This window comes from Balearica regulorum, chromosome 1 (genome assembly GCF_011004875.1).
Source record: "Balearica regulorum gibbericeps isolate bBalReg1 chromosome 1, bBalReg1.pri, whole genome shotgun sequence".
In the NCBI taxonomy this organism is placed as follows: domain Eukaryota; kingdom Metazoa; phylum Chordata; class Aves; order Gruiformes; family Gruidae; genus Balearica; species Balearica regulorum.
In genome coordinates, this window is record NC_046184.1 from 102,620,207 (window position 1) to 102,647,227 (window position 27,021).

Below are 27,021 nucleotides of genomic sequence, written 5' to 3' on the forward strand. Positions count from 1 at the left end.
AAAATGCAAAACCTGCCTCCTTTCACTACTTCTCCATCATTATATTTTAAAAGAATATTCGGAAGAACTCATCTTCAACTTATTTAGGAGGTGCAGCGATGAAAATATATTAAGACTGTAAGGCTGTACAGTATCGTTTATGCTGAGATCTGACTAGGCTGCAGGTCTGGAAGCATTTACATTGAATTTTTGTTATCAAATCAGTAGATTTGATTATTGCAGATTTTAATTATTGAATAGAGTTCCAACCAGCAATTGGAGCCTGGATGACTGTATTTTAGTGGCTTATAGGAAATGGGTGTTCAGTAGCAGTTCTATCAATGATACGTGGACTAAGAGACCTATTGAGTGCCCATTGCACATGTACTCAAGGACTTTGTTTTCACCGGCTGTCCCAGTGGCGCTAGGGAAGTGAGAAAATATGGGAGAGCAAGTATTACAAGCCATAGGAAAAAGAAGGAGTACAAATTTCCATTGTTTTTCTTCCCTTCCCAAAGAATGTCACTCACAAAGAATGAAAGAGACTGAGATGAGTAGAAAAGTCCCTTTCTCTGCTGACTGGTACGTAACATCTGATACATAAGGTTCACCACCTGAGTTGAATTTCTTCTTTGAAGATGCTGTATTTCAGTTATGCTCATAGACTTTTACATCCCTTTTAATTTCCAGGTACACACTTTTTAGTTCACCAGTCTAGGAAATTAGACTCCATCTCATGTGATTAGTCCATGTTAGTCTCCCATAGTCGACTAACATGGATGTAGAATCCCAGTGGCTTTGTCACATGTAATTCTGTTATTAGCTCCTGAAGTAAACAATTGACATGTCTCCTTGAGTTGAAAAAGATATCAGGAAGATTTTGGAGGTGTTATCCAGACCATTTCTAGCTTGAGCTTAAGGATGCATGTGACCCAAAGACAATTTGGAAGTGCTGTGCTCCTCTTATGCGTTAGAATTTTGCACCAAGAATGTAGCACACTGCTGCTCTGCAGTTTGCTCTGCCTATGGAAAAACGGTGAGCTGAATTTAGATTTGCTTAAAATGGCTTGAGATGTTTTTAGCTGAAGGATGATGGTACTTCTGAAGCTGACTAAAATCCTGCAAAGGATCCTTCACTCTGAAGTTCACTTGCCACCACTGCTCCAGAGCCTGGATTTGTTAACATTCCAGGCATGCTGCAGACCTCATAATTTACACAGTCTTTTGACTTGGAGTGGGTTGAAGAGTGATGAGGATTGAATGGGTTCATTATAATTGTTGTTTATTTTAAGCAGTTATACATCTCTTCTGGTTTGGATAGTCTTCATTGGGCAGGTCATTTATGGTTTTGCATTGTGAGCTTTGTTCCTTTTCTTTATTTGCAGTTTTTGGGCCAGATTTAGAGCAAAAAAACCCAGTGCCCTTATTAATTGGACAAAACATTCTCCTTGCAGTACGTACTTCAGTTTCATCTGTCGTAACTGGTATTTGAAGTCATATGATAAAATTATCTGGTTTCTCCAAAATGAGTGTATGGTTTTCTTTATACCCTATTTTATATGCTGTTTCTCTCAGGCCACAAAAAGCACTGTTTAATAGTTAGCAAATTCAATGTGAATAAAGAGACCATGAAAATCCAAAGCCCCTAATGATTCTTCTGTGAATGCTTTAAGAATGGAGAAGTATGAGTTTTTATGCATGATAAGTGCTGTAGATGTGCTGCATTATTCATGCGCCATCACTGGAGGAAGGCTTAAGGCTTGCTGCAAAGTAAATAATAAGGAAAAGAAAAAATGTGAAAAAACTCCATGTGTGTTCGATTTACTCTCCAATTTGATATGCGCAACAGAATAGCTGGTGGTCCAATTATTGGTCCAAAATCTTAGGTCTGGAATAACGAACATACTTTGGAATCATTGCATTCCCCTATGCAATGACCCTGATCCACTTTTCATTTCTTGTATAATGTATGCTGCATGGCACTATAGCTCCACAGTGGTCTGACATTTGCATTGGCAGCAGTAGGATTCCTGGATATAGGAAGAATGACAATAGCCAGTGTGGGAAGGAATGGGTGACAGTCAAGACACTAAACAGATGTAAAATATCTTGTCATTCTTCTTAACAGCTGTCAATCACAGGCTCTTACTGAACAAGACACCCCTGAGGGGAAGTGCTAGCTACTCTGTTGTCTTCTTGTCTTCACAGAAGCTTCCCAGCAGGAAGCATGGTGGGACAGCTTACCTGGGAAACCCAGTCTTCTGCAACCTATATCTTTTAGACAAGTCTAAAAACAAACAAGCATGGAAAGTAGGAGCTCCTTTTCCTGGGAAGGCCAGTCGGCATGGATGGCCTCACTGGAGAACTAGACACAATGGAATTAGCATCCAATTTGTATCAATTCCCATTAGGGTCAGATCAACCCATGTTATCCTGTTAGCTAGTTAGAGAAACACACAGATGTGTCTGTATTCTGAGGACCAAGACAAAGCCTTGTTATGCTTTTTTTTCCCCTTTTCCCTCCAATGGGATTACAATGGTCCCTGTTGTCTGTCTTTGTCTCAGTACTCCTTGATTGACAATACCCTGGGAGATGTCACTGTCCTTGCTCCATGCATTGTAATAGCCTAGCGTACCAAGGGTGCTTTAAGACCTTCGTCCCCTCTTTTTTTTCAGGTGTTATAAATGTCTGTCATTGCACCACAATGACGACCTCTTGTTGAGCTTACATGTCTGATGCTCTATCAGTCAGTGTCTGAGGGAGATGCAAGAAAAAACTTTAGGTAGTGACATGAATAGAGGGCAAAGAAATAGGGCAACTTTATTATGGACTGTCATCAGAAAGTAGCATGTGTGGAATGTCAATTTAGTAATAGAATTGACAGCTTTTCTCTGGTTTCTGCAATGCCACAAGTGTCTCTTTGACAGTTTAAAAAATAGGCCCTTTGTAGCAGTCAGTGAGTGGCACTACATACATTTGTGAATACCCTGCATAACTGAGATCTCCCAAATGCCACTGTCCTAAGGCCAGTCCCAAGAATCCTTCTGCATTGACTGAGGGTAGTGGTGTATGGAGACCTGGTGAACCTAAGCAATGTAAAATATGGTGTACAGTAGCTGGGAGGATGCAGCATAGCTAAAAAGATGCTGAGTTACCATTCTGTCAGGAGGGAGTCTCTAAATCAAAGAGGATGCATGTGTCATGGTAAAAGTTGCTACATAACTGGCCATAAATTTTCAGATTTCCAAGGAAAATTATTTTTCCATTTTTCATTCAACAAGCATTCGCAGAAAGCTTCCACTTGCTCACCATAGAAAAATACTAGCATTTAGTGAAAAACAAGAGGTCCATACCTTTTCCTTTTTTCAACCAAAAAGTGAAAGAAATAAAAAAGCAGGAATTTACATGATTTTTCCCTGATTTCTTTTTAACTGGGGAAGAAATTCTGACTAGTTTCTCTGGTTTTGTGATCTGGAGTACAGCTGGTTTAGAAAGCAAGGCACATAGTCTAGGGAATAATATTGCTCCTCTAAAAGCTGCAAACACAAGAATAAATTAGAAATGTCTCTGGTTTTAATGTGTTCTTTTCAATGTTGAATTTGACATGAATTTTCTTAGCAGAGGGCAAGACATATTTCGTTATCTGTTTACAATTCTAAAACCATAAACTTCAAGATTTTTTTTTAATTACAATTCTAAAATGGCAAATAGATACCACACCTTTGTTTAGGTGTCAACAGAGTAATTTTTCTTCCTCTTTCAAGGAACAGAATCATTCTAGTAAAGAAAAGATGACTGAGCAGAGTGGAAAACAGAATAAAATGAAAACTCTAAAGTCTGTATATTGGAAAGTGGTTTGTATTCCTTTTTCAAATAATCATACCCTAGATCACTAATTTTAAAAAACTGGACTTTTCTACCAAGGCTAAAAATTAAAAAAAAAACCACCTAACCACCAGGGATTTCCAAATGGAAGCAGGAAGCATCACAACCATTAAATATATTTTTATATATATATATAGAGAGAGAGCACGAGCCTGAGAGAAAATGAAAACACAAAGCATCTTTTTTAGGCAATAAACCAGTAGTTACACTACTGGAGCAAACAATCTAGTCTAAAGGGCATATAAAAGATGATAATGATAGAAGCTTACAGTGCACTATAAGTAGACATCTACACAGATAATGCCTCATAGCATAATTTACCTTTCTCTGTGGGCATGGGCTTTTTAATTAAGTTACATTTGTAAGTTTGGAAAGCTTATTTGCCTGGAAATCTAAGGATTCCAGCTAGCTTTTACTAATTTTCCTGTAACAGTTTTCTAAAACGTGCTGAAAATATATGGTAAACATATAACTAGATGAAAAAGAAAAAACATATTTCCTTGGCATTTGTTGCTTTAGTAAAATTGATTCTACTTCATAGATGCAACCGACAGTCATTGGTTGAAATTGAAAAGAAGCAAAGTCAAGGAAAATGCATCAAGGTTGGGATCCCTTTTACCTCCATATGGCAAAGCTAAGCAAGCAATCTTTCTTTATTCCCTGTGGTGTGTTCCACAACAAAGCAACAACTGAGTCTGAAGACAATTTTATTTTAATGAAAATTCATTTTTTGGCAAGATCTGGAAAATAGCCTTAAGTTTTCTTCCTGTGGCTATTTCATGAGGAAAACAACTACTTGTCTCTGTTATGAGATAGTCCCATTTCTCAAATGCCAGAGATACATCCTCTAAGTCAGACTACGTGGTAACTTTTTTAAATTTTGAATTGAGTAGCATTTGGACTTAAGACAGAAAAATAACTGCTTAAGGATTTCTTCACTCTCCTGGAAGGAAGAAATCTTTCAAGGCCTCTGTGGTGTCACATGTTACTAACAGGCACAGTCTCTCTGCCTTCTTGTATCGAGGTTTCATGTATTATGAAAGAGAAGTCATCCATTACCTGGTTGTCAGAGGTTAACATGACTGTTCTTCTTTCTCTGATTCTTTCATTTATTATAGTTTAGAATTAGAACATTAGTACACTTGTCTAATGTAAACTACATCATTTGTTTCCCTTTTAAACATTCAGTATCTTTGAGGCGAAAGTTGAAGTCAGACAAGCCTAGCTCAGAAAAAAGGCATAGCATTACAGTGCTGTCACTACTAGGAGCTGAACCATGGCCAGTTTAGGCAGTATTATATCATAGGAATTAAACTGGTTTCCTGTCCCCTTGAGAGAAAGTCTTTAAAAAAGAGAGAGAAGAAGAAAACAATATTCTTCTTGTTTGATTTTTCAAATTTATGGCCCTGTGCAGTCCCCCTGTCACTCCCATTATGCAAAGAAGTATGTTTCTTTGTTTGGGCATATAGGGCTTCTAATTGGATGTTGTCTCTAGTGTGGTCTTCATGGGCCGCGTTACACGAGGTCGTTCTGGTGTGTTTAATGAGAAACCCATCCCCAGAGCAGCTGCAGGAGAGGTTCTGTCGCTGAAACAAATTTTTGTTCTTCAAAGGCTGCAGTTGGAGTGGAGAAGCACAGTATTAGACCCTTCAGGGATATGCCCAAGAAACACAAAGATACGCCAGCAGGAACTGACAGGCTTGTTTCTGGGCCATAAAAGTTGGTATAGAGTGTGCTTGTGAGACCAACCTGCACATACTGCAATCTGGTCCTGCCAAAGAGTTAAGATCAAAATGCCCTGTAACTCTGGGTGGACACAAATGCTCTCCAAATGATTTTTTTTTTTTTTTTTTTTTTTACCGGAACTTAAAAAGACAGACAAAATTAACTTTTGGATCTGATCATGTTTTGTGGGGGGGGGGGAGCTGACAGTACAAATTAAAACAGATAGTCCAGCCCTTACTCATGCCTCTGTGGTCACAAACAAAAATGGTTCAACTAACAACTAAGCGCACATTTCTGAGAGTTTTAGTCTGTTTCCTGTGTGTAAACAGAAGAAAAAGACGACTTTATCAGAAATGTTGCTCACAAAACAGTTTGTCCCTATCTAGCTTGGAAGCAAAGTTTCAGTCAGCTTGACCTCACAGTTAAATAAGACTGGTGGTCTCAACCTGACACCTAATTAGTATTTCCCCACCTTGCCATTATACTGTCTGCAGTTTGGCATGATCTGCAATTTCTCCTCAGGAGACCCCAAGTTGTGCAACGCTGAGGCTAATGTGGGTCGGGAGAGGAACCTCAGCTGAGCTCTGAAGGGAAGTTTATGGAGACTCCGCCCACACTCAGCCACCATCATCAGTTCCACATTTTCACCATTAAACTGAAAAATAACTAATGAAAGCCTAGAGACTGCAGTTTGGCCTCAGCGAAACAGAAAGCAGTATGCAACATTTGTGGTGCCTTGTGGAGGCTGAACTCCAAACGAACTGTGAAAAGCTTCCAGGGTATAGCTGTTCCCCCACCACCCATTTGCTCTCTGACCAGAAGGTTGCTGGACTTCTATTACTAATTGGTAATGATAGTACAACAAGCATAGTAGAGAGACTATGCATTTATAAAGGTAGTGCCAGTAAAGGCACTATGGAGTAAAGTGCAGAACATCCCAATTCACAGAATTAATTTTGCACATTTTATCTACGGGGAGAAAGCAAGTTTTTCCAGACTAAAAATAGTTTTCATGTCCCTATTCTTTAGGTTTTGGGTTTTATTTTATCTTATTTTAACAATATCACTATACTTTAAACTTTCCAGAGTACAATCAGAGCTTTTGCTGAAGAGTAAAAATTCTTTTAAAATGTTTAAAAGTTGTATGTGGCCAAAATGTTAGCAGTTGTCACTTCATGACATAAATTTGGTATATTGAATGAAAGGAAAAAATTTGAATCCCTTTCAAATAGAGAAGTTTCTGTATTCTAACACTAAGGACGTGTATAGTACATACTTCAGGCACAGGGTGAGGTGATGATGATTTAAAGTAACTGGAAAATAGGAAAAAGACTTGCCTGAACCAACACAATAAGCAAAGTAGTCCACAAAAGAATGGCAAATCTAGCCCATGACTAGTAGAAAAGGTACCGTCCCTGATCCACCCCGTGTTAGTCCTTGCTCCCCAACAAGACCTAGGAATCACTCCTGTTGGCTACAGTCAAACAGTCATCAATTTACTTTAGAGAGGAAAAAACTTTTGGTCTTCTCTTTTACCTTCAAGGAGACTTTTACTGTCTTTATTCAACATTTCCTTTGCCTTGAGGAAAGCCATGCTCAATTCCTCCTTTATCTTCTAGGTCAACCTGAATTCAGATCTTCCTAACCTTGAAAAACATACCTTTCCCATGCAGATTCCGCCATTACATCCCTCACATCCTCCTTCTCCTCTCCCATATACTTCATCTTCTAGTCCTGCTGATAACACAGTTCAGGTCTGACAATTTCATAGAATCACAGAATGGTTTGGGTTGGAAGGGACCTTAAAGATCATCTAGTTCCAACCCCCCTGCCATGGGCAGGGACACCCTCCACTAGACCAGGTTGCCCAAAGCCTCATCCAACCTGGCCTTGAACACTTCCAGGCGGGGGACCTCCACATCCAGTTTGTCACAGATGTGATACAGAGACAGATGATTAAAGGTCCAGCATGCCTGCCAGGTCACTAAATCCCACTGGCCTGACTTGTCATACAAGGTCTGTGAGAGAGTAACACAGGCTGGAGTTACACAACGCTGTCCTCACACCAGCAAGTGGCTTGAGTAAGGGGAACTGGTTCTTACATAGAGGTGTCTCAAACTCATAAACACTCACCAGTCCTGTACTCCCATGCAATTCCTCCATACATTTTAAATAAAAAATCCCTCAGGCTAGAGTATTGGAGCATTTGCAGTCACAGGGTCCTGCTGGCAGCTAGTAATCACCATGTGCAGGGCTCCTACTGTCATCCAAACCACTGCTCAGCCTGAGGCTCACACTGGCGCGCATTGAGTTATTTCTGCCTGGTTTGCCGTAGTCTTTGCACAGCTCAGCTATTTTGTCCCTCTGCAGCTGATAACCTGGGTGCTACAGGATACTGGGGGCACTTCCAGCTGCACAGGAGTGGAGGATCTCACTTGATATGAAGAAGCCCAGACCTTGGTGCAGCGCTTACCATGGACACGCTGTGGAGCCTTGTGCCTCCTCCCTAGGGCCCTCCTGCACCAGGAGCAGCTGGTGAGCAGATCTCAGATGAGAGCAATCAGCGTAACATATGAGGTTACAGAGCAGGAGAGCGTCTGCTTTGCTGCACCACAAATGCTAAATGCCAGGATGACTTTTGTGGGGAGGAAGGAGGATATACTTAAGGTGGTGCTAGCTGAGGAGGTCTTCAGCACAACGTGTACAAATTGATGCTGACTTTCCTGGCACCAAATTCTGTAGTCAGAGGTGCTCGTTATCTCTGAAAATTAAACCCTGAGCAGCGCTACATGTGTAAGGGTCTCCCTTCTTATGAATGCTAACTCTTCTGGATCTTCCTAGCAAAACTGCATGGACACAGAACACCAGCTATGTCATAATAAGGTATTTTACCAAAGAGGTGAGTTTCCCTTTGAAGACACTTATGTACAAACTCTGCCTCTGTAGAATAAGATATGTTATTGCTGCAGTAAACGGATTTGCCCACTGCTTATATAAAGCCCTTGTATTCGTACTGAGTGCCTTGTAACCCTTGGTGTGTCAGAACATCCCCACAAAGTAATGAATGCTGTCATACTTATGTTGACAGGGGGTGACATGAGGCTTAGAGAGTCAAATTGGGGTACCAAAGTTGGTCATCTGGTAGCTTGCTGCTGCCAAAAGATCATCTCTTTGCTTCCCTTGGGCTGGCACTGGCATTCATCTCACATGCTGATGAGTGCAGGTGGTTCTGCTCTCTAAGCTGATAGAAACATACTCTTGTTGCTTGCTGATTCATTTTCTGCCAATGTAAAGGGTTCAAAAATAGCCAGGATGAGGGCAAGAGAGGTGGTGGCATCTTGAAGCAAAAAATATGCCTGAAGTGGGGCTATTTCTATTACATAAGGAGGTTCTTTACTTAATAAGATATAATTATTTTCTGAAGCTGACCTTTCCTTGGTAATACTGCCACTTGTTGAAAAAGCTAAAAGAAAGCATCCATGTTGCAAAACTTCACCTTAAGTGCCTTAACTCAGGTTACAGCAGGGCACCAGTGGCTGAATGGACTGGATTTTAGATTGAATTCAAGTCCTCGAGGCTGAGTATGGCACCATACCTATGGGATCATCCTTCCTCCCTCTCATAAGCTTTTGTTCTGTTGTCCTGAATTCCATAAAAGGACATTACAGGAAGAGAGAATTTTCTCGACTTGACTATAGGGCCATTAAATACACATGCTCACAAACATGCTCCGTTTCTTCTACAGTAATGACTCATCAAGCGTTACAGTAGAAAATAGTTATGTATCACATAAGCCTGCTATGGAAAGCAGGAAAGAATGTGATTGTGCAATTAAAGTCTGTGTATTAAAGCACTTGAGATGGAGACCTAAGCTAAAATTACATATAAAACATCAATTTATCCATTTCCTGACTGTAGATGGTTGCATTAACACAGAGTGGGTGGGGTTTTCTCATGTAAAATAGCAAGTTGCAAATTGTTCCTAATAATTTAATTATTACTGTACTCTTAACCAGATATCATTTCATTCCATTCATTACCTTCAGTCTCCATTTTCCCTAGGGTATGATTATTACTAAGTAGATCCCATTTTAATCTAATCGAATGTTCTGTACATTAAACCCCCAGACATCTACAAATAATAAAAGTTATGCATTTGAGTCAAGTTTAAAGCCACTCATCAGAAGTTTCACATTTGGGTGAGATATCCATATTTTGGGAAGGAGGGAGTCTGGTTTGAGTCCAGTTGTTTGGAAATAAATACCCTCAGATGTTGTCTTTAGTAACTAATAATCAGATATTTCTGCTGTAAGAGGCTTCTTTCTTACTAAAAGAAAAATATCGTCTGAAGTAGAATTTTTCTTGGCAACATTGCCATTTGTTAAAAAGCAGAACAAAAATATTTAAGTGATTTTAAATGAATCTCACGTTTACCTCAAGCAAAACTTCAGCTCACCCATCTGCAGGAAAAGGCCATTATAATTCAAGTTTCTATAAACATGCTGTGATGACAGGATTTTTAATACTGCACCTGAAGGGAAAAGATAGTGTACAAATGTAATGCACCTGCTGGCTTGGGTGTTTATATGATCAGCTAAGCAGGAGCTCTTAATACTTCCCAGCAGATCTCTGCCAGTGGGCCTGCTATAAATCCCTCCACAGCCAGACAAGTTGGCCTTTATTTTTTCATATTGCTCTGGGCATCTCACATGACATTTCCAAATAAGGAATTGTACTACAAGCCTGCTCTGATTGCTAGTAATGACTTAACTGCAGAGGAATTATAACAGTATGAATAACAGTGGTTTGCGCCGTGAATGCCTAAGCTACTCTAAAAATGCCAGAGCAACCAATATAATGTGCTTCTCACTCATAACTTTGAAATGGAAGAGAAAGTCAGGACGCTTTACAACTGCTGCTAATCTGTAAACACTGATTGTTCATTCAACAGCAGGAAGCAAAAACAAACGGCAAGCAAATAACAGTATTAGCTGTTACTGGGAATTACAGAAGCAAAATTACGCAAACCATTAAATTAAAAATATAGGAAGGGAAATAAAATCCCCCCTTGTTTAGAAAGGGTCATTTCAGTGAACATTTTGCCAGCAAAAAGTTTCTCTGGGTGTGCATGCCTTATTAAACAGCATTAGATTTCTGACTCTTGGCTAGAAATAAACCAACACTGTTTGTATATGAGTTAGACTGCAAACTCCCTGGGGACAGACTCTTCTTAATTGTTTTGCCTTACAGCTTGTTTAAACTGGCCTGTAAGTTTGGGCTGTACTTGTAAACTCTTGGTAGAGAGAGTAGATACAGAACATCTATCTAATAAGTATCTAATGCAACATACCTTTAGAAAGACTATAGGTTTCAAATATTTCAAAAAGCAACACTCAGATTAAAAAAAATTAATTCAACACATAGGCATCTTCAGCAAGTCTATCGGATTACGTATTGAGCAGGGGGATGCTTACAAACGGGCACTGACTCTCCACGCTTGCTAACGGCAAAAGCTGCAAATTGCCAACGTACCTAGAGGGGACGTGCGAGGAGGGGAAAGTAAGACCAAAAAGCAAGCTGCAAATCAAGCCCGGGGAAGTAAGGAAAGCCTGGGCTTAAGCTCAGCAATTCACAACCAATTTCAGCCACTCTCCAGGCATGATTTAAGCAAATTCTTTGGAAGGGTTTCACCTTGCAATTGCTACTGTGCTGCTAACGAGTAAAGCAGTTTTCCTAGGTGTGGCTGGTGCTGCCTGGCAGCGCTGGCGGAATGAGAGGCCGGTGCCCAGAAAAGCTGTTCAGTAATGCGGCCTGAGGGGAGAGAGTGGGGTTGCTAGAAAGACTCCCTAGGAGCCTCGGGGAGTTTGGAGCTTGTTGTAGCGGTGCTTGCTCTGAGCCCCCGGCTGGGTGGGAATTGGGATGGGCTTGGCTAGGCTCTGCCTCAAAAACAGACCCCTGAAGGATGAGCTTGCCCTTTTTGGCGGGGGACCCTGTGCAGGAACCTGCGGGTGTTTCCCTGCAGCACAGTGCAGGGGTGCATCGGCCGAGCGAGCGAGCCGGTGTGCTTGGGTGAGCGGCACTGGGCCTGAGGAGCAACAAGCGTGTCACAGGAAAGCTTCAGCGCCGCTGCTTCTTCTGTGCGTCGCTTGTGATGCTGGGGCACCCTGAATAGCGCCGATGGTGCCTACCTGCCTCCGCGGAGTACCCTTTGGGGCAGACCCTTGCCACAGGCAGCTTTGGTATTTGGAGCTACAGTGAGAGACCAAAAGAATTCCTCCTTCCATGCTATAAAAACCTGCATTCCTTCCTTTGGGTAAAGCAGGCTGGATTTCTCCTTGTCTGAATTCTCTGACTTAGTTGTGCAATTTGCCAAAAAGTCTGCCTCCCTGGAAAAGAGCAGTTACCACTAATTGTTTTGCCTGAGAATCACTCTTTTGAGTTGTCAACCAAAGCTGCCTTCTGGCAGCTGCCCAGGTTGCCATAGTTCTAGACAAAATGAAAATGTTATTCAGTGAGGCATCCGCATCAAAGAGAGAAGCGATGGAAATATCAGTCAACAAAACTTGTGATGTTCTGCCTAGGAGGAGCTGCGTCTCAGTACTTTGCACCATTGCAAGAATGGTGCTTGCAAAGAGGATGAAACTGTGAGAGCTGGCCATGGATTCATAATTCCATATAAGGAAGAATTCCATTTTTCAGATTTCATTTTCCTCAAGATAAAGCGTGCCTTGGGCTAGAATCACTCTTTTCTCATCTACTTGGCTACCTGAGCAGAAACATAAGGGAAGATCAGTGCTTCATAATTTACGCGTTAGCCTTTGAAAAAGTTCTTTTTTTCTGAGATCTTATCAAATCCTCTAAAACAATGTTTACTGTTATGAGAAAAAAAAAAAAAAAAAGCTTGCAAATCTGGGACACTGTCTTCTCTGGAGTGACATTGTGCCCTAATGCTCAGTACTCATTTGGACTGTAACAGTAGGAAAATGCCCTGAGAGCCAGATGTGCTGGCTTATCTTCTGATCTCAAATAGGAAAGGACCCCTTTATCCTTCAGGGCAGTTTGTCTGAGTTAACAGAAATACGCACTCTTGCTCTCTCTTTGGTTTGAGAAGAGATGGCCTTTTTTCTGCTATTCCTGTGTTTTTGAAGCAATACTGAGGCACCACTCACAAGGCACTTGTGAACTAAGAGAGGAAAGTTGAGAGACAGAGATTAGAAAATGGAATAACTGGAAAAAAAAAAAAAAAGGTGGCTAAAATTACAGTTCTGCATAGCTCTGTTGGCATTGTCTAAGAGAACTCAGAACAGCCTATGGCAAATGGAGATGATATTGCAAATCTTTCTGTGTAACCTCCAGACCTGCACCATGAGAAAAATCAGATTGGTGACAGATTGATGTCTCACAAGTATGAGGAGAGATTCTGTTTTACGTATCTGTGGCTTTTTAAATGTATATTTTTACATATATTTACATAAAAAACCTAAATCTTGATTTTACTCTGGGTCCCCTCTAAATTGTCTTTTGCCCATTTAGGTATGTCAGGTCCTATTTAACTGAAAATTGGTTTTGATAGCTGTGTTCAAATATAGTATGGAAATATCTCTTTGCCTGTGATACAGCGTATGTGCTATTAAACCAGTAACCTTTGTGTAAGAATTTAGTAATAGAATTCTCTAATGTATGGACACTCCAAATATATCAGCTTGGGCCTCGACTTCAGAAATTGCTGCTGCCTGGGCTGTAGGCTTTTAAAAAAATTCCCAGTTAATTGCTAAGAATTTTTAAAAAGGTTTGCCACGATATGGTAGGGTATTTAGTAATTTGATAATTTTTCCTGTAAGTAAAGAAAATGGCTGAAAAAAATGGCTGAAATGATGGAAATATTTTCAGCATTAAAAAGTCATTTAGAAAGGAGAAGCAGAGGTTGAATTTAAATTAAAAAATCATTTTTTTTTAACCACAGAGGATGATCAACTGATGCTTCTATTTTCCTTTGTGGTGATCCAATTTCTAATGGCTCACATGCAAAGCATTTTTCCAAGTATTTTTTACTTTTAGAAAAAATGCTGAGTGATGTAGTGTAGGTTGACTCTTGATACAACTGGTCATAATCAGAAGAGAGAAGGACGGACTGACTTCGCCTCTGACTCCTATCCAGGATTCTCCTACAGCATATACGTGGCTGCACTTCTGGGTTTTTTTGTGAGGCAGACTTGGTGGTTTTAGTCACCTGCTCAAGACTTTGGATTAAGGGATCCTAGGCACCTGTGATAAAGTCACAAACAAAGGTTAATTTGCAGGGGAGTAGGAAGGAGAAGTGGGAGCTCCTGGTGAAGTCAGGGGAAGCAATCCTTGTGCTTACTGAGAGAGGTGGTTCTGCTCTACCCTGTAGGAGAGCGGGGTGTGTCCCTGGCCTGCCCCGTGGCAGGGATGTTCCTCAGGTGGTGGTGCTGAGTGACCCTAGTGGAGCACTGGGCATGGCTCTGGGCTTCCTGCTGACTTGGCTGGGTCTAACTTTGAGGTGAGCTCAGATCACTCAGGGTCTTGACCATGTGGGTAGTGAATATCTTCAGTGTTGGAAATCTGTCCATATCTCTGGGCAACCTCTTCTGTGTTTAATCAACCTTGTTGACTTCAACCAGTGTCTAGGTCTGTATGTGCAGAATGCAAAGAAAAGGTGAAGATGGGGGGTGTGAGGGGGTAGGTGTGGCTTGTATATTTTTCTTTTTAAAAAATACAATTTCAGTACTCATTATTTTAATGTCTTCTTGATTCTTACATCATAGTTATGCCATCTCCCAAATATGAAGTAATTAAAAATTGACCTCGTGTCTCACAAATATATTTTACCACAGCTTTAGCCCTGGGCTGGACTCTCTCTTCTGCTGGGGCTTATCATTTGAATCATGTGGAGATATCTCAGAATTTTTGGCTAGAGGGCAGACCATACAATGCATATGATGATGTGTAGTTGAATGCTTGTATGAATAGATAAGCCTTCTAACATACAGTTCCTAGGGCCCAAGACAGTTCCATTGTGACTTTGCAAGCTATCAAGATAATATGATATAAATACTTTTCATCATATCCAGTTATATATTAAAAAATAAGAGTTAAAAAAAATTATACTATCCTGTCAATTTCTTGTTGTGCACCACTCTTGCTAATGTGATAAGCATTTCTATCTATCTCTGGAATTCTCCTGATTGTTTTCTTTTAACAATAGCAATTGTGTGGAGTGCAGTCACAGATAATTTGCCTTTGAGTTTTTTCAATGTGCATTCTTCAGAGTCCCAGGGCAATAGTGGGATGCAGAGTCTTGTTAGACTATTGGCTTTATTACCCAGCCCATGATTCACAGGAAAATGTTGTAATGACCTCTTGCACCAGCAACTAATTCTATTAAAAGATGAAAGTTATTTCTTCTCCTGGCACAGATATCAGAATCTGCCTTCAAAGAATGATATGGCATTAATAGTACAAGCTGCCCAACACTTCTAAAGGAACAAAACCAGCAAGACCATTTTTTTTTTCAAGTGTATACACAAGCCAGCTGTATTTTTTTTTATCCTGTGCTTCAGAGGCAGAACTGTTTCCTCCTGCTACTCAGACACAGCACATGTTAGCAATAAGTGAATCATATTTAAGATGGAGAAGAGAAGAAAAACAACTGTGACCAGAAGATTGACCCAGCTCCCAAATCAAAATTAACCTCTAAAACTTGGATTGATTCAGATGACCTTTCACAACTATGCTGGCCACTCTTAGTACAAAAGCGCACAGGTTCTTATTCCAGTCTGGAGTGTGTACCCTACATGACCACCTAGATAGAGAGGTCCAGTTTTTGCTGCCATGATTATTCACGTCATTTATCTCTTTTCTGAACTATGCTACTAACTTTTCTTGTTCTGGCTGCTTTAGATAACTACCGGCTCCAGAATATCACTTTTCTTGTGTTTGACCTTTTTTTCAAATTTCTGTTCAAAATTAATTGATAATCTACTTAAGTTCATTGGATGATATTGTCCCTTAGCTTAAATGAGTCTTCTATTTCCCTAGTGTTTTTAGTTCATCAGGATAGAGAGCAACCATTTTATCTTAGTAGGCCTAGTTAATCATTATCTCTTTTACAGATTTTCTGTTTGTCATGCTGTGTGGTTTACAGCTGTGTTTTGTTTTGGATGAATTTCCTCATGGTTCAGGTGTCTTGTATCTCCAGTGAAGAACTTACCAGTGTTTTGTACTTTCCTATTTCCATACAAAAAGTAGCCTGATATGTCATGTTTGTCCTTTTACAGTGATACATCACTGGTGGATTCACCATTCTGTAGGGCAACTGTGTTTTCCTTCTTCTCAGTCTATTTTGATTCATAAGCATGGATTTGTAAGAAATTTTCTTATCAAATGCTAAGTAAATGATCTTTGATTTCATATTCTATTTCATTTCACTTCTGAAGTTTCTCCAGACCTTTCTGCATGATGTTTGAATCCCTTTCAATTTACCAAAGAGTAACAGTTTCATGCATACCACTTATTCAATGTATTGTTGGTTTTTTTGTGCCATCACCTTTAATTAAATATTTAGCATCTATGTTTGTGGAGTTTCACTCATAACTTTCCTCCACATCAATAGTTTCCCTGTCAGCAAATGCTATTCTCATTTTTATCCCTTAGCCAATTCTTGACCTGCTTTACAATTTTCTTCTTTTAAGAAATGGTAGGGATAAAAACTACATTTTGTGCTTGTTAGATCAGATCAAATAGTCTAAGCATAATCTGGATTAAGGAAACTCCTTTGCTGGTAAAACTGCTATCTTAATAAAAAAGAAGTTGCTTATCTAAGGCATCTTTGGTGAGCGCATGCTGCATTTTCTCCCTTTTTCCTGCTTATGTCTGTTTTTAATTACCTCCTCTAAAACTTGTTCATAGCTCTTAGATATTACTGAATGCAGATTAATGGATATATCTTCTCTCCTTTTTATGTACAGGCATTATAGGTCCTTGCTATTCTCCAGTTACCTTAGTCTGACATCTTTTAAAGCAAAAAAAACCCCAAAGCCTCAAACCCTTCTTACAGGACCTGTGATTTCAAGTATAAAATCTGTCAGTATTTTAGGAAAGGAAAGGCCCAACTCTTCTGATTTGAATGTACTGGGTGTACATTTTTGGCAATGTGCTTCTATATTACATGTAATGACTCCTCATCTCGTTAGCTACTTATCCTTCATTTTGCCTTCAAAATGACTTTATTGGAAATGGAGGCAGAATATTAATCTAGCTTTAGATGTTTTTTATCTCAAATTCACCCCCCTCTACTATGTGATAAACTAAGTTCTATTCTTTTACATTTTTTCCCAGTGTATGCCTACTGAATCATTTGTTATTTCTATTAATTTGGTTCATAAGTTCTGACTCCACTTCTAGCAATCCTTACATTGTTCCCACGCTTGATGACCAGTAACCTGAAGCTCTCCCCAGTGATTAGTCCCTTTGCCAATCTTTGTAACTATATCCTCATTTCTTCTACATCCTTTTCTCTTTTGGACGTAATTATATTTGGTCCCGTACTAAGTTCATACGAGGATGTGGCAACATCACACATCCCCTACCTCAGGGCACACTTGGTTAAATTCCAATTTAGATGTTTGAGTTTTTAGTCCTGGTGAATTCCCTGACTCCAGATTTGCCTTTTTGAAATCATAAGCTTGATTTGCAGATCTCTCATGTTATAAACTTGTGGTAGCAATATTCAGGACTTTTTTTATGATCAGCTTTTCTTTAAGGTCAAAATCGTGTCTAAACCAGCATTAACTTAACCTAAAATGTTGCCTTAACGAATGTCCGAAGATAACTTTTTCTATTACACTCAAGTGCTTCTGTGCATTTTATTACATTTGCTTTCCATTCTGCATAGAGGAAGCTAATATATTTTAATAACAGAATTTTAAGGATTGTCTCTGAAGTTCTTTATTCATACCCATCTCTAATTTTGGGGGAAGTTTGTAATGGACCCTTACCTATGCCATCTTGGATGTCTAACGCATTTCTGACCTAGCATAAGGGATCCATACTTTTTCTGATTGCTTGTTCCCAGAGTGCCTTAGTGAGGCAACATAACCTTGCTAAAACCGTTCTGTATCTGAAGACTTAATTAGCTGCTCATAGGGGGAAAAGTAAGGAAAACTGACACTCTGTCTTCATAAATCATGTATTCTGTGCCTCTAATAATTGTCAGACCTCTTCTCTATGATACCTCCGTTATTTCTTCTAGTGTGATGCTGAAAACTATGTATTCCAACACAGGTTTACTAGTTCAGAATAAAATGGAATGATTACTGTATAATGCTAATAGGCTTCCTGTCTACATATCCCAGGGTTGTTTTTTGGTTTGTGGGGTGGTTTTTTTGTTTGGTTTGGTTTATCTTTTTCTTGTTTTGTTTTATCAGGTAATCTGCTCTAATCCAAGGGCATCTTCAGCAAAGTTGCTTCCTGACCAGTTTCCTCATCCTGTCGTGTGCACTTGCTTATCCTTGCCCAAACACAAACCCTTGTGCTTGTCAGTTGAAGGAATTTTTGTGCTGCATCTTGAAGGTTTTGTTTTTATTTTCTTCAGACTGCTTTCTGCAGTTTACATATTCCTTCTTAGTGTTATTTGTATTTTTTTTTTTTTTTTTTTTTTTTTTTTTTTTTGCATTTGAAGTCCTTGCCAGCATGGTCCCATTTCCAAACTGACTGGGAACACTGTCCCTCCTTGTTCAGGTCTCTGTAGAAAACGTGTAACAGTACCAAAGCCAGAACAGTTCCCTGCACAACGCTCTCCCTTTCATTTCTATTTAGAAAACAAATCACTGATAACTCCTTTAAGTGACTTATACACACACACAAATATATATACACACACAACTTTGAACCTGCCACGCAGCCCTGCTTCCTAATAAGAATGGGACTCAGGACACCATCATGCCTTACTAACATCAAGATACAAAGTTTACTTCTCTCTTAGTCCCAAGGCTTGTTACCCATTCTGAGAGGGAAATTAAATAGGGTTGATACGGTTTGTTCTGTACCGATCTAAGCAGCACCTGCAGAGAGGCTGCTAATGAATGTGGGAGCCACGAGAACTTCAGATGAGGCCATCACTCCTCTGCTGAACACAGGCTAATTCATAGCCTCTCTGCTGTGGTGGAGTACTAAAATTGCATGCTTTTAAAGTTAATGGCAAAGCAAAACACTTTACCCTTTAGTACTCAATTCTGATGCAAGTGAAGAAAATCTCAAAATGACAACATTTTCATTCTGTTTTTGAAAAATAACTTAATGTTTCACGACCTTCTTTCCCTGTGGAACTGAATTTAGCCTATTGGTGTCCTTAGGAGACCAAAGCAGTATAGTATGAGGCTGAGCTCTTGCCTTCCTAAGCAAATCCATGAAAGGGAAAAACTCAAGATCCTTACACTTACAGAAATGATGGGTTTGTCTACGGTTAGGATCAAAGGCCTGCACTGTAAGCGATCAGTAAATGGCAAACACATCTTTGTGCATTGCTCCGTAACTGCGAATCTGGCACTTCCAATGCTTTGTAGCAGCACTCGTTGAAGTAGCGCTAGTGAGAGAATTAAATCCATGTGATTAGAAGCAAAGTACGAATGATGTAATAAAATGCTGGCGAGTATCTGATGAAGATGGGGGTGGGCTAGGGAAGGAAACAGTCACATCTTGTGCTCTGGATGTAAGACTTGCCACCATCTCTGGCTTCCCTACCTCTGCTTTTTTTTTTTTTTTTGCTTTCGCATATGCTCAGCACTGAGTTTTCTCTCTGGTTGTGAAACATTCACAGAGCTGAGGAATGGGGAAGACGTCCGGGTGCTCTGCTTTGGTTGGAGTTGTGTGTCCTGCCTTCACGACCTTGTCGCACCTAGTGCCTCTGTCCGTGGATCCGTATATGATGGCCTTGACCCAGCAGGTCTTTTCTCCTGATCCCAGTGTGAAGTGTCAACATCAAATGAAATAGAGTCTGATTTCAGGGCTGTTGGGCCCACTGCTGCCTTGATGTTGTTAAAGTTACATTTTGCCTACTGGCTTTCCGTTGTTTTATGGAGAAAACTGACTTTCTGCAGTCACTATATTGGTATGGTCCTTAACGTTGCATGCCATTTTACAGCCATTCTGCAATGACAGGTATGACCATTCATTTAACAGGCTAGTGGAGGATTCAGCAAGTTTGGGAAACTACATTAGAGAGAATCCAGATCAACTAGAAAAGTCTCTGAGGTCTTCCCAACAAAATCTTATATTTCTGCAGAAAATGCCCTTTTTTTTTTTTTTTTTTTTTTCCTTTTTTAGCTTGAAAAAGTGGAGGGGAATGTTTGGGGAAAAAAAAAAATGTAGTGCAGACTAATTCTCCATTGTGCTTAGCACTTGAGTGAAAGTTCCTAAGTACTAGGACACCATCATCTGAGAAGTTTCCTATTAGCAGAGCACACATGAATCTGCAGCAGAGCTCTGTCACAGGCTGCCCATGGCACGGTGTGATCTGCTGTTGCAGAAGCTTGATACTTGCTAAGCTTTTTGGCTTCCCTAACTGCTCACTGCATGTCGGTGGTAGCTATTTTCTGCGCTGCGTATAACCAAAGAGAACTTGTTTACTTCATGCTTCTTCTCCAGATGTAACTTGCATGCTGTGGTAGTTGTGCTTCTAGAAACAAAAAATTATCACTTAAACATCTGAATAAGTAACGGTATTAGGCATTCTCACCCCAGGTTGTCCGTTTACATGAATTACCAACTTATGAAAAACCTTTTTCTGGATATTTTTTCTCAAGGCTGGTATTTGACAAGATTTGAATAATCTCTCTAAATTTTTTGTGTGTTCTACTGATGCAAAATTAAGTGAATACCATTTAATAACTATTCCAAAGCCAGAAAACTTGGTTCATTTTAATTAATGGCTGTTGTCTAACCAGTTTGTAATTCCCGAGAGACTAATCCTTTTTCCTGTGCACAGTGGTTGTGAAAGAAAAGGAAAATGTACTGAGTGACAAATAGAGTTTGAAATAATTAAAAGAGGATGAACAAAGCACCAATTCTAGGAAATATGGGCAGAGGCTGATTTTTTTTTTTCATTACTCATTCTTTTTATTTTTAACACAAATTAGAGACCAACTTTTTCTGTATAAAATCTAGTATTGTGGCCTGGGCTTTCTTGTAATTGCAATATGGATAAATATGAAAGTACTAATGAGATTTGTCAGTAAAAATACTCAGTATTCCAATGTTCCAGTTACAAAGCGTGAACATCAGTGATGGATGGTTTTCAGTTGGGTCACTGGTTATTTTTATTCTTTTTTTTTTTTTTTTTTGTCACTGGATTCCTTTAAATTGTTGCATTTTGGATAAATTGAGTATTGCAAAACTAGTATCTGTAAAATGAAGTTGGACTGAAAGTTAAATTGGACTCTAGATATTAATTACAGTGCTGGAATGCTGTTTCAGATTGGATTTCCTTAAAAATGGAGTGTGTTTGTAACTACGTGTGTTACACACTCATAGACTTTAGATCCAAAAAACCAAGTAGTCAGCGAGAGGCTGTTCTGTTTTTCAGCCGCCCATGCATAATCCAGACTTTCTCATCTTTACTTATGGTAACTCTTGTCCTCCCCAGCTCATAAAGGGTCTACTAATGAGTGGAAGTGGTCCCTGCCCCTGCATTACAACTTGACACGAAGGGACTAATGAAGCTTTAGTTAACTTTTCCTGCCACCTCGTGGACAACTTTATAAATAGCTTTTCCCACTCTATAGTCCTAAAGCCTGAGGAAGTACAGCGCTCACACGTATCAGCCACTGACTTGGGAAATTACCTTAGCCTCCCCGATAGCAACTTTTCAACGTAAGTAGGATGCCATAAATTAAATTTCTTCCCCAGGAAGCTGCTCTCAAACCCCAGAGTGAAACACCGAAAAGGAAAATGAAATGTTTTAATTCAAGCGAAAGTAAAATCCCTCAGCACCAAACCTTCAAGTCCTAAATAGCAAATTATCCATCTGAGCTAGTGCTGCCTTTCACTGGTACCACAGTAAGAGAATAGTAACATAGATTTTGAATAACCTTTGTAATAAAAATCTTAAATGCGTGGATGCTTAGATTTTGAAACATATCATGAGACATCCTTGTCCTAACATTAGGCATAGCTGGTTTTAATGGCTAAGTTTTGTGGTAGATTGCCCTAAAGTAAATGGAAAATGCTGCGGAGGGGTAAATGGTGGTGTGGATTTAATGGCAGTCATTACAGACCTAGCCTTGCAGATTGTGGCACTCACATGCACTTAGATGCAGAGATGCTTTCTGTTCTAAATCTGACCACCGTGTTTGAATGCTAGTTCCTGAAGCAGCATTCAAGAAGAATGCTTGTAGTACTCTGCCAGTGGTAAAAAGCAACTTAATCTCCCTCCTAAGCATCCTGAGTGGCTGTAAACACTTATGCTGGTATTATTTGTAACTGATGTCATCAGAGATGCTCTATGTTCTGAAGTCACAACAGTAAATATGCAAGTACTATACCACGTGCCTTGTGAATGCATGGATCTTGTTGTTGTTTTGAAGCTACTCTAACAAATTTATCTCCCTGGATTACTGTATATATTTTATTTTAAAATTCCTTAGCATGATTGTTTAGTTTGCTTGAATTTTCTTGGTGTGTGCTCTAGTGCTATACTGTTCCAGAAAGACAATATATTTGTTCATGCCTGCCAAAGGGTTTTCATATTCACCAGTAGTAGTTGCCATGTAGTTTAAAAATCATACTTTCTAGTACTTTCCTTCCACTAATTAGTGAAATTATAACAGTGGCTTTAATATCATCTTCTAGAATATTTCCCTGGCATGGATGTTCTTAATTTACATTGGTTATGGCATTGCCTTTTGTGAAAGACTCAATTAACGGAAACTTTGAAGTGGAAGCGTTGAAAGGAACCAACAGAACTGTGTTTTATTGCTTGTATAACTCAGGCCATAACACTTTATCTTGTAATTCCTTCATCAAGCATGTAATTTATATTTGGACTGTACTCTTATCTCAGAACAAAATAGCCAGACGTGAGTTGTAGCTTTCCTTGGTCCTGTGTCCCAGTGATTGATTAACTTTGCTTCAATGTTACTGATAGAACAGTTATGTCACTTTTAGGCCAATGTATCTACTGCGGAGGTAGAAATGGAACAGTAGAAGCTGAGGTACTTAGAAATGGTAGATTTTCCTCCTAAAATTGCTGCTCTTGGAGGAATTAAGTACTACGTCAACTCAGATTAAACTTGGTAAACAGTTCAATGCTAAAGAAAAGGTAGAAATTATCTTTATGTGGTATTGCCAAAGTGAAATGATACAAGTCCTTTCAAAGGTTTTTAAAGAGCTGGAACAAAACTCTGTCTGGTTTCAAATTAACCTAAAATTTTAATTTATCTTTCAGTAAGCAGAGGAGGGAAATAACCTGTTTTTCATATATTCCTCTTTAGGGATGTGACTTCATATTTTTCCAGTTTCTGTAGCATGTAACAGTTGTACATGTGGAACAAAAGACACCTGTATGATCAGCCAACTGGGAGGTATTTTTCAGTTTCAAAAATACTACGTTAGGTACCATTCCATTTCTTATGCCTCAATGGATTGGTTAACAAGCTTTGGTGTCAAAGACTCTCTTAAAATAAAGAGTTTGGCCCATAGTTTTATAGGTTACGTAATGAAAATACACTTGGTGAAACATGTGTGAGGAGATGTGCTAAACAGAAACTACCCTCTTTATAAAGCACTTCTAAAAGAAAAACAATTTGGAAACACAAAATGGAAGTATTGAATCTGGATTTATCATCAGGAGACAGAGATGGCTAGTGTGGCAGAAAAAAGGCATAGAAAAAACACTTGCTGTCACAAAATCAGAAAGGAGTCCGACTGAGCTGAAAACCAACCTCAGATCTTGATTTCTGGCCTCGTGGTTCAGCATCAGAACCTCACTATCTGTCAAGAGAAAGCTCAAATACAGTACTATAGCAGGTACCTTGCCACAACATTCTTTTATGAGCTTTCCTTTTTCCTAATGTTAGCATTTGTGTGAACCAAGCCTTGACACAGACAAGAGAAAAGATCCTCTTCTGGCTTTGATAAAGCTTTTAGCTCACAAATACACTGCTGAGAGATCTTCCATTCTGTAATTCAAAATTTGAATTCTAGATTAAAAACCTGTAATTCTCTCTACACAAATACACTGAGGTTAAGAGCTGCAATATCATTGTAAGGGATTAATACCAAATGAGCCTGAGGACTTAAAAATATGCTTGATTCCAACATACTGTTAGGAGCCCTTGTCAGACTGTGGAGTTACAGGGCCAGAACGGCACCTGAGGGGCTGAGAGATATCTTGAATTCTTTGTCATTCTTTTTAAAGATGTGGGTGGCTTGGTTTTTTTTCCCCCCCCCCCCCCTCTGCAAGATATAATAATTATATTTCTGTAAGAAACAGGTGTTATACTGTGCAGAAGAATTCTTTTTGGTTTATGTTCTGTTTATGTTAAACCTTTTGTAGCAGTGCTACAGGAATAAATAGATCAGATAACTGAAACATGGTAGGTTACTGGGCATTTTGGGTGACAAAAACTTGGGGCAAGAAGGGCACAAACTAAAGAGGTCTTGGTTTGAGGGTCATTAAAATGTTTATCAAGTAAAAGTTGTTTTTCTCTTTGGTAAAAATCATTTTTTTGCTGGCTCCCCGCCAATCTGCGGACACATGGTGTAAAAATGGCACATGTCACTACTGTGTCTGGCTCTTCCTCTCAGCCTGCAGTCCAAGTACCTGCAAACTTCATGCTTAAAACTTAAGTTATTGAGCTGTATATGAGGAATCTGGATTTGAAAACTGATTCCAGTTTCCACTGAGGCCAGCATCCTTACTCACTTCCGTCTTCCAGAATTTAAGTTTTCTCACCTCACACAAAATGCACTGCGTTGGAGCTTTACATCCCAAAACCGTACAGGTGCAGTGCTCAAGTGACGTGAGAGCGCGCTGCACTCTTAGCATGTGGCATAATGCCATAGTGTTTGTGGGATTGTTCTGTCACTACATAAAATTTGTATTAGTCAGTAAAGAGGGAAACGGAAAAATGTTATGTGTAGTCGAGTATTTCAAATATTTTATTGGACAGTTTTAGAAGCCTTGTCTCCTAGCAAGAGCCACTCAAAATTAATGTTACGAGAAGTGAGATTTGCAGTTCTTCACTGATATTGAAAGCATAGAAACCAAGATGTATTTCTTTAAAAACACTCTGATACATGAATTGAAAAAAGCACTTAATGCTCAAATGAGACAGCATTCCAGATTAGGGCTTACCTTGTGAATAGTAGGTTGCTATCTACAGTTGCTTAAAGCAATTTTTAAAAAATATTACTGTGGATTTCCATTTAAATATATGACTAGTATTGTCTGCATCTGCTTCCTCATTGTGTTTTGCAAATATATTTGTAACGTTCTATGTGTTTCACTGGGAAGAAAACACAGGGAGATCTTTCTGTAGTTCAGCAAACAGTATATTTGCATATTTCCTGTGTAATGTGATATACATTTTGATAACCAATACAACATAGCTTTGTTTAGAAGAATTTCAAAGGAGTTTGTGTATGGATTAGTCCTGTCAGTCAGTTACAGGGCCAGTGCAATGTCAAAGGGATATGTAATTATACCAGTCTAGAAATGCCTTTGTATCACTGTTGTTTCTGCTTTCCTGTAGGGGACAAATATCTTTTGATAGAAATATGAGTTCATATCAGGATAATGACATTATAGGGTCTCTATTACTTTAGTTAAAACCGTATAAATTTTATGTAAGAATAAGCTCTAGGATATCTTGGCTGTCAAACCCCACTACATGCAGGTGAAATACCCAAGTCTCTTGCATTCCTTAGTATACCTTTGCCTAAAGAGCATTAGAAGAGCAGCTACCATCAAGCTGAATGTTTTCTTCATGAAGAGGATCAACGGACAGGAAAGAGAAAAAGCATCTCAGCTGAAGGGAAAGAAGATTACAAGCTCAAACCATGCCACACCTTCCCTCCCTTCATATCAGTAAGTGTACAAGCTCCTGCTGAGGAGATTGCTTGGAAAGAGGCCCTGTTGCTTTAGGAAGCTTACATGAAGTGCCTGTATGGGTACACAAAAAACTCCCCATTCAAAAGACTCCTCTGATATGTATAGAAGGAAGAGACTCGTGAAAGCCCAAAATAGTAAATTTATTTCTGTTATTCTTGATGTACTGACTACGTTTTACTGCTTCTTTTCCGGAAGTCATCCAGATCAGGTGTTACCAAACATAATTTATCTCGGCACCACCAAAGCGGTCAGGTACCTGCTGCAGCCCTGGGTTCCACTTAGCCACAGCCTGCACCCCAGAGTGTGAGACGAGGCTTCTTCCACTTTTCCCTCCTTTGCCCATGGCCACTTTCCCCAAGGCACGCTGGCCGGTCCCTGGGGGCTGCAGCCATGAGGGCTGCTGCACTCTGTGTCCTGCAGACGTAGCAGTGCCAGTGGAGAAAGAAAGATCTGGTCCATGGTTCTTCCAGGCAGGCACCATGAAAAACAGAGCGTGTTCACAGAGGTGGGAAGAGATTGCAAGACAAGGTTAACTGCTTTTAAGACGGACCCTTGGACGCTGCCTGACTTGCCACTGCAGCCTCTGCCTGGGCTCTGGTGGTTATTTGGCCAATTCTTTTTGTATAATAACTTATCTTTTAATAAAGGTGTGGGTTTTTTTCTAGGGTCTGTAAGCATAAAAATGTGGGGCTTGACTTGTCATGGATGGCAGAAGAGCAAAACCCATTTTTGTTTGTTTTTCATCATTTGCTTAAATGTTTCTTTTTCCTAGTCCACTTGCTGCAAATTGAAAGTATAATATACCTCCAAATTTTTTTTTTTTTCCATTAAGGACAAAGAGTTTCTCTTTATTGTTCTAACAATAAGATCTGTAATAGAAATTATCAAGTTGTTGAGCAGACGGCCTCCAGCTTCATTTATTCTTTCATCACCACCTGAGCCTGAGCAATACAAATATCCTGCCTTTTCAGTACAGTTTAATGAAAAATAATCTCAATGTATTATGGATAGAGCCAAGAAATAAAACTTACAGGAGCAGAAGAGGGAAGGAAAGATAGGTAAATGCAGAGAAGCAAAAAAAGGGAGAGAAAAGACAAAGGATAAGAGCCATCTACATCCAACTCCTGTATTTCTCCCTGATGGCCAGATAAAGCAAAGCAGCGCCCAGAAGCGGAGGGGCAGCAACACTGTACCCCCCAGCAGCTGCAGCTTAAATAGCCAAATGCTTTTGCATCGATCCTGTGCTGTGTTTTTTGGCTATGGGGTGATCCAACTGCTACTTTCTCTTCCATCCCTGACTCCA

At 39.6% G+C, this 27,021-nt stretch overlaps 1 long non-coding RNA gene across 2 annotated transcripts in view; it reads left to right on the forward strand.

Moving 5' to 3' along the window:
• The window catches only part of LOC142604211 (uncharacterized), a 61,873-nt gene that overhangs the window by 5,193 nt on the left and 29,659 nt on the right, over window positions 1–27,021 (forward strand). Inside the window, exons 1-2 of one of the 2 annotated variants that reach the window (XR_012838099.1) lie at window positions 25,212–25,416; window positions 25,535–25,694. This is a non-coding gene — a long non-coding RNA (uncharacterized LOC142604211). Of the gene's footprint in view, window positions 1–25,211; window positions 25,417–25,534; window positions 25,695–27,021 lie in introns of those variants that run through there. The other variant, XR_012838098.1, reaches the window with a different exon arrangement.